A 9373-nucleotide genomic window follows, 5' to 3' on the forward strand; every position below is an offset into this window, starting at 1 on the left:
ATGCAAGATACTCTGATGAAGTGCTTATGAGACAAGAAACAAGTTAGCGTTATTGTGGTGGTGTCTTGTCTTTCCCATACTGCTTCCAGCCACAATTTTTGGCATACTTTTGAATGATTACTGAACACATTTGATGGAACCATTAGTTAAAAATTATAATTGATCAATTGGTTTAAATGTGTTTCACGAATATTATAAAAAAAAATATTTACAGACATCATGAAACATTCGAAGGTTAGTGAAAGTTAGTTATAATGACTATTAGCACTTCTGTGGAAAAGCTTGAAATACACAAAAGAAAATCCGCAACATTTCAGAAATTTCCAATTTTCAAAAATGACACAATGTTTAACCAAGTGATTTGATGTGAGATTGCATCTCATCACATTTTATAACTCCTGTTGATGGATTTGTAAGCAACATGTTAAAGGGAAACTCCAGTGCCAGGAATACAATCCGTTTTCCTGGCACTGCAGGCCCCCTCTGCCTCCCAATCCCCGGTAGCTGAAGGGGTGAAAACCCCTTCAGTCACTTACCTGAGACCCCCACCGATGTCCCTCGGCGGTGGTTTCTTCTCACCGCCACTCCTCCCAGTCATTACGTCGGCCGGTGGGCGAGACTGATCCCGCCCACCGGCCGGGGAGACCTAATGCCCATGTGCGGCAATGCCGCGCATGCGTATTAGAGCTCCCCATAGGAAGCATTGAAAATGTGTGAGGACACAGCGTGAGGACGTCCAGAGACGCTCTAGCTCAGATTCTCTGTGCTATAGAGCAGGAAGTGCCCTCTAGTGGCTGTCTAGTAGACAGCCACTAGAGGTGGAGATAACCCTGCAAGGTAATTATTGCAGTTTATTAAAAAAACTGCAATAATTACACTTGCAGAGTTAAGGGTAGTGGGAGTTGGCACCCAGACCACTCCAATCGGCAGAAGTGGTCTGGGTGCCTGGAGTGTCCTTTTAATTTCCAATATTTTAAGCAGAATTGTATTTATTCCATTCATTGCAATGTTCTGGACTTTATAAACCTCTGTCACCTGTAACAGTGACTCATTCCCCCAGGGAATGCAGAAGGTCAGATCAGTACAAACTATTAGGAAACTTGCAGACTTGTATGTTTAACTTATGGGATTTTCAGCTGCACAGTGGCTGAAGGTTTACATTTAATTAAAAGCTATGAGACCATAGTCTCAGGATTTATTATGTTGTCATGGCAGTAAAATTCACTGATCTGTAAATTAAGTAGGTTGACCTTAATGAAACAGTAAAATCTGATTAAGTGTTAAATTACATCCATGTTAGTACCAATATTTAACCTGGGTATCTGTGATATAGCTTGCTGCTTCACTGAACATTTGATTATCTCCTACCAATACTCAGAGGGAATCATCGAGACAAAGACTTACAGTATGCCTATGAGGTCTAAATGTGGGTATTTGTCTTTGACGTCCACCATTTACTCCATCAGGTGCAATTCAGTAAGTATTGACTTGGTCAGAACTGACAGTTACTGTATAATTTAGGCCAATTCAAAAATATATATATATATATAAAAATCAATAGTTAGAAAAATAGCAGAATATTAAAAAAAAATCTAAATGTTAAGTTATTGTAAAAGTTTATCCAAAAACTTGAAATAATTTGCAAATCTAATCAAAAACTATTAAATAAAGACCATATTTCATTAAAATAAAATGGGTACTGAATCACATTAAGATAGCAAGCAAAAATAAAACAAGTTGTTGGAGTTATCTTCGCATCACAGATAGGAATGATTGCACAAGGAATATGATGGGTCTTACTCGTAAATCAGAAAGCTTAGGCTTTCCCAAACACACAAAAAACATACTATACTGCTGCATAAGGGGCTGTGTAGCTACAGACCAGTTAAAGTACCCATGATGACCTCTGTCCACCACCAAATGTGCCTTCAATGGGAAGATGATCATTAGAACTGGAACATGGCACAATGGAAGAACGTTGCCTAGTCTTATGTTTTATTTTCGATCAGGTGGATGGCCAGGTGCTTGTGGGCCATTTACCTAAGAGATGGTAGCAGGATGCACTATGGGAAGAAGGCAGGCCAACAAAGGCAATGTTATGCTCTGGGAAATGTTCTGGTGGAAAACCTTGGGTACTGGCATTCATATTGATGTTACTTTGACACGTACCAATTACTTAGAGATTGTGAAGACCACTTGCACCCCTTCATGGCAATGGAGCCCCTGATAGCAGTGGCTTCTTTCAGCAGGATAAGGCACCCTGCCAATCTGCACAAATTGGTCAGGAATTGGAACCTGATAAAGAGTTCAAGGCATTGCCTTGACCTCCAAATTCCCCAGATCTCAATCCGATAGAGCATCTGTGGGATGTGCTGGAACAACAAATACGATCCATGGAGGCACCAGCATGCAACCTATTATTTTTTATTTATTTTATTTATAAAATATTTTGCCAGGAAAGATACATTGAGTGCAACTTGCAGGACTTAATGGATCTGCTTCTAATGTTTTGGTGGCAGATAACCCAGAACACTTTCCGAGGTCTTGTGGAGTCCATGCCCCAATTCATCAGAGCTGTTTTGGCTGTACGAGGGGTCATACACATAATTAGTCAGGTGGTTTTAATGTTGTGACTTATCAATGTATAGCACAAAGAGGGCACCATCTAACTGTACTCTACTAGATTATGTTCCTCAGCAAGTACATCGATAAACTCTCCAGTACCCAGACGAGAGAGAATTGTGCATTAACACAATCAGTTAACATTTTGTTATAAACATACTAAAATCCAAAATTAGTTCACATTCTTAGCTGCCATATAATCTCAATTGCATCCTGTTTGTATTAGTTGAGAGTGCCTAAACAGTTAAAGTTTAAAGTTCATCAGTGTCTATGGAAACCTCAGCAATCATTGGTTTAATGAAAATATCAATGCCTTACCTAAAGTAATTGTAATGGTTTTCAATAAAGGGAGCGAGGCTACCACCATACCAGTAATAAATCCAATAGAAGAAATGATGTCCAGCATGCCGGTAAGTCCATGTCCGTTTATTGTAAATCCATTTGCAGATAATATAAAGGGATATCAAGTCATTGCGAGTGGTGGCCATCATTTCTTTCTACTGCACATTAGGTTAGGGTTTAAAAAAACAAATGCATTATAAATGTAATCATTCAGGTCAAACTTGCATTGCTCACCCTTCACCCAGCAGGCGAAGTCTTAAATTCTGATTCACTTAAACAAAGCGTCTGTGCCTTTTCTAAAGATATAAAACGATTCTCCTTTGGGCATCAATACAGAAAAATGAGAGGAGTGACTTACAAAGTCCTAATTGCTTGACTTGATATTGATTGAATAAACGCCAGGAGACAGAGGATGTTATTAGAGACAAGGTATTGAACAATTAATCAAAAAATCTTGCAGGTTACACAAGATCTTTTTATAACAAGAAGGGTTTTAAACCCCTTAAGGACCAAATCATACTCTTTCATGTCATCACTATCTGGTCCCTAAAAATGTAATGTTGACAAGTAAAGCAGGGCATTACATTTTATTTTTCGCTTTAACAGCGCCCGGCAGTTTTGCAGTCATTTAATGTAAGGGGTTAAGATGTTGAATTGCACTGAATTTAAGTCACTAACATTTTAAACTGGAGAATTTACTTTTTTAATCAATGCTGACTTGCATGGGGCTATCAAGGCTGCATGTCATTGTTTATCAACCCTAAATTAATGTAAATGTAAATTGTTTTATAGAGAGGTTAGTGAGGACAGCACTCCAAATCTCCATGTATTTCTGGTGCATTATGGAAGAGATTTTTTTCCCGTAGGAGTTAGTACGAGGGAGATTGGGTTCCCCATCGCTCTGGTCATTTTAGGTATTGGGAACTGGACTCTATAATTGGCAAGGACATTGAGTTTACTATATGGGCTCATTTGTTTATGTTTGTAACCACCATCCTACAGCACAAATGATGCATACAGAGCAGTTGGCATTCTGTGATGCAATGTCCTTAGACCTGGAATGATGGGAGGGCAGTGATTTAACCTCTACTGATTAGTGATCTAGCTATTAAGTTGTTGGGGAGTCCTTGCACTTTTCAGTAGACCTCATACAAAAGGCCAAGGAATGGGGTAGAAGTGAGGCCATCATATGGGGTGAAGATTCAGAGAGCTCCCCAAACCATAACAATAATCCCCCACCAAGCTGCCCATGTAGTAAGTAAACTAGTAAACTATGGTGGTCCAACTCATCTGGTTTCCTGTTTTAGTGAACAATATGTAAACTTACCCAACATTAATATTTACTTTAGACAAATAATAAAGGCCGTAACATGTTTTAGAGATGACCTTGAATTTTCTTAGGCAGTGTCTGAATTATTTGTATTAAAGCAGAAACATTTTTTTATATATAGAGTCTCCATGAAAAAAAAATATGCACAAAAATTATCAAAAATTTTCCCTAGTGGGGGCGTGGCCTGGAAGCCGTCGGAGATGGCCGCTTAACTTCGGAGCTCCGACCCGCGCAGCATTGTAAGCAGCACTAAACGCCGCAATACTCTCCCGATGGGGCGCACCAAACGGACTGACACCCACCAAACCCCCAGGAGACCCCTGAACAGCCCGCAAGCCGGTTCCCTGGACGGCTACCTGCAAACGCCGAGCGGCCAGCCACGCGGCACACAAGGCCCCAAAATGGCCGACGGCCAGTGCTCACCGCCGGAGACGGAACCCCATGCGCTATCCCTAGCGGACATAAGAGCCGACATCAGGGCCCTTACTGCAACCATGAAGGATGACCTCAAAAGTACCTCGGACACGCTCCATGAGGCAATCAGAACGGAGGTCGCCATCTTAGGGAACGAATTGGCAGCACAAGGTAACCGCATTCAAGCCCTGGAGACCTCAGAACAAGCAATGTCTAGCCGCATAGAAGCAAATAACCTAGCCATTACCCGACAGGGGACTATCCTTCTGCACCTTAGAAGACAAGCAGAAGATCTGGATAACAGAGGGCGCAGATCTAATATAAGAGTTCGCAACCTCCCTGAATCCAATGGAGAGGAAGACGTAGAGGCTATGCTCACTGCTCTCTTCAAAGGTATATTAGGCCCGGATGCACCGCAACATATTCTGTTCGACAGAGCTCACAGGGCCACAAGGCCGAGAAACATTGACAACTCTCCCAGAGACATTATTTGCTGCCTGAGTGACTTCAAAATAAAAGAACTAATAATGTCCAAGGCCCGCTCCAAACAGTCCTGGCCATTTCAAGGCACAGACGTGGCCCTCTACCAGGACCTGTCACCCCTCACTCTTGAGGCCCGCAGGGCACTCCGGCCGGTAACCCAACTTCTGAGAAGCCGCAACATCCCCTATAAGTGGGGCTTCCCCTTTAGCTTACTGGCCCGCCACGATAACGAATGGTTCCCGATCCGGTGGCCTGAGGAAGTGCCGATATTCCTAAGGCGACTAGGCCTGCCACCAACGGAGGTAGAAGACTGGATCCTGAGGCCGACAGAACCACGCCCTGGCCCGATGGCACAAAGACTTGCACGACGCCGCAGAGAGGAATCGCCGCACAGACCGCCGGCGCACCGGCCACGCAACCCGGCCCAGCAGGCTGACTAACGAATTGGCACTAAAGCGGACGACCTGGCGTCTTCCCCGGCCGGTAGGAAAAGGGCATCCTTACAACTGAGAACGTGACAGCTAAGTACATCTATGTTATTATACCGACAAGTATTGACTTTGACCCGAGACTATTGACTTTACTCACTTAAACCACACACTACAGATACTGGCATGGACCGACTCCCTGTGGACTGTTGCCACCCACCCGACGACATCTCCCTCACCTGCAGTGGTCAGGGGCACTTACGCACCACCGAGACACTGACAGTTTGGCACTAGTGCATGGAAGGGGAGGGATCCTAGACGCTTCTTGGGAGGGGGGGAGAAAGTTGGGAAATGGGACCTTGCCGCTTAATGCCATAATGAAGCTGTTCCCGGACCACCGCCACACTGGGGGTACAACCCGAAGCTACTCCAGGCTCTACTGAAGGACCGAGAATGTGGGGGGAGGGATTGGGGTAATGTTGAATGTTGACAGGGAAAACTGCTTGAGGCGGGCGGGAGAGGGTGGGTGAGGATGAAAATGTGTAATGATGAGACAGTTGGTTGTATATCACAGAGCCTACTGAGCACTATACTTAGCACAGGAAAGTCTAGAGATCACTAGATAAGACAGGTACCATATATAGAGAGCTGAAACCCAGTGAATCCCCCGACACACATCCCTGACTTAGCTTAAACGCCTCAACCACCCAACTCTTAACGCGGACTACCCCACACTTCAGACAGCACTCGCACTGCAGAAACAGGCACCCAGGAATCACGCCCATTGTCACTGACCGACGCCTAGAAGACGCACCCCACTACCATGACGACGATGACCTGTAACGACCTACGCTTAACGTACAACTAACCTAACTGACTCTGACTTGCCCGATGCCACCTGAGAGCTGACTGGTTATGAGACTCTGCAGAGCCTGGACCACCGGACGGGGGAGACTCTACTAACACAATTTTAGACGGAGCTGACCCAGACCCAAAGGAGGAGTACATAATCGCTAGTAACTCCAGCAACACAGTGCACACGAAACGCTATATTTTCAGCGGGACAGGAAATCCACCTGAGACTTCCAGACACACCCGCAAACCACTTCGACTTGGCGTAGACCACGACCCGAACCAAGCCCGTGTAAACCAGAATCACTGAGGGGGCCACAGCCGCGGCTACTCCGGTATATACCGTGTAGTGGTACGGCTCTGGACACCCACCCAGTTACACGGGACCACATCCTATACAGAAGGGTACACCAACACCTACTACATAAGTTGGTATACGCACACACACAGACACACCCTACATAACTGCCACACACACACCCCCACCACCACACACGACTAATCACCCACACACACTCCAGGGGACAGCCAAACACAGGTAGACACGTAAGCGCCTGCAGAGACACATCCGCAGACATTCTACGACTGTGACGCTGTGTCACGGGGGACCTCATACCCATAGCGCTCTAACTCTTCGCTGGGCGCCCCGGGGAGTGCTCACCTGGCCCCCCGCCCCCCCCCCCCCTCCTGCCTCTCTCTCCCCCCTCTGTGCTCTCCCTCCTTCCCCTTGCTCCCGCTCTTTCTCCCTGACGCCCTTCGGCGACTGATCCGGCAAGCCCCGGCCCCGTTCCCGCACACGAGAGGTGTGACTCCCCTGATTGGAGTCACGGAGTGGCCCGCTTACAGCTGACCAACGAGTGGGACACGACAATGGCCTACTCTCCGGCGCCTCTGATCATTACGACACAGAATTGCAGGGGCCTCAACACCCCTGAAAAGAGATCACACCTCTTGAGAACCCTCAAGAGACAACACGTCTCGTTTGCTCTCCTGCAGGAAACTCACCTGAGAGAGGAGGCAAACTCGCTACTCAAGAACCGACACTACCCATTAAACTTCTATAGTAACCACCCCACAATGCGAAAAACGGGGACAGCTATCCTGATCGCAGCTAACCTCCAGTTCGTGCCCACAGACCATCTGTCAGATGCCGATGGCAGATACGTCTTCGTTAAAGGACTCCTGGCGGGCAGGACGTATACCGTAGCGAACATATACACTCCGAACTCAGGACAAGCCAGCTTCCTCCGCAGGACACTGAGAAAGTTAGCCAACTTCACGGAAGGAGTGCTGATAATGGGAGGCGACCTCAACGTCCCATTAGATCCTCTGGTTGATACATCCATGGGACGAAGTAGTGTCCCTAACTCAGCCCTGCAAACTATTCGAAGATCCCTCAGAGCGCTTCGCCTGACAGACGCGTGGAGGGCGCTCCATCCTACAGACCGAGATTACACCTACTACTCCACGCTACACCATAGGTATTCCCGGATTGACTACTTATGCGTACAACAGGAAGGACTCACGTTCCTCCGAAGGGCTGACATCCTCTCGACCCCCTGGTCCGACCACAGTGAAGTGAGGATAGAACTGGAATCACCACTTTACCGCCCAGCTAGGACGACTTGGAGACTCAATGACACCCTACTCCAAGATGTACCGCCGAGAACGTTGATCGAGGATCACATTCGTCGATACTTCGAGGAGAACTCCACAGAGGACGTCTCAGACATGACCATTTGGGAGGCGCACAAAAGTGTTCTGAGGGGCCACCTCATCAGAATGGCCACACAAAAAAAGAGGGAGGCAGGCGCACAGATTAAAGACCTCACCAGACAGATAGCAGACCTGGAACAGATACATAAGAGAACCCAACACGACCCAACTTACCGTGAGCTGACCCTGAAAAGGAAACAACTCTCAGACATCCTGGAACGTAATCACATGAGACAGGTGCAACGCTCAAAGGCATTCTTTTACACACACGCTAACAAGGGGGGCAAACTCCTCGCCCAAATGCTTAGGGGACCGCAGAAGCAGGCGCAAGTACACACCCTGCGCACTAGACAGGGCAAGCTTACACAATTCCCGGATGCTATCGCCAACGAATTCAGGGCGTACTACTCACAACTATACAACACCCCTGCAACGGATGGCGACACCAGTGACGCACAGAAGAGAATTGACACCACCAATTACCTACAGGAGTTCCACCCAGACGCCCTCACCCCGGAAGAAGCGGAGGGTCTTGAAGCGCCCATCACTGAGGGGGAACTTAAGCTAGCCCTAAAATCGGCAAAAAATGGTAAGACGCCGGGCCCGGACGGGTTCCCGGTGGAATACTACAAAAAATTTAGCGATGACCTAATACCGAGACTAGTAAAAGCCCTTAACAACCTACGTGATGGAGCTTCCTTTCATAAGGAATCCCTGGCGGCGACGATCACAGTGATACCTAAACCGGGGAAGAACACGGAACAGGTGGGTAACTACCGCCCAATCTCCCTCATCAACACCGACATAAAACTCTTCTCGAAGATACTCTCCCTCCGTCTGCAGGCCTTCATGCCTAGACTAGTCCACCCTGATCAGACAGGCTTCATCCCGGGCAGGGAAGCCAGAGATAGTACGCTCCGGCTCTTCATGCTACAACATCTGGCGAAACACCTACAGAAGAAACTACTTTTACTATCCACGGATGCGGAAAAAGCATTTGACAGGGTGAACTGGCACTTCATGATGGAGACGCTGAGGAGGGTCGGTGTTGGAGAGGGAATGATGACCTGGATCCAGACGTTATACCATCAACCTAATGCCAGAGTCAGGGTGAACGGAGCCCTCACGGACAGTCTCGAGATTCGGAACGGAACCAGGCAGGGGTGCCCACTCTCGCCACTTCTGT

The sequence above is a fragment of the Pelobates fuscus genome, chromosome 11, assembly GCF_036172605.1.
Source record: "Pelobates fuscus isolate aPelFus1 chromosome 11, aPelFus1.pri, whole genome shotgun sequence".
NCBI lineage: Eukaryota > Metazoa > Chordata > Amphibia > Anura > Pelobatidae > Pelobates > Pelobates fuscus.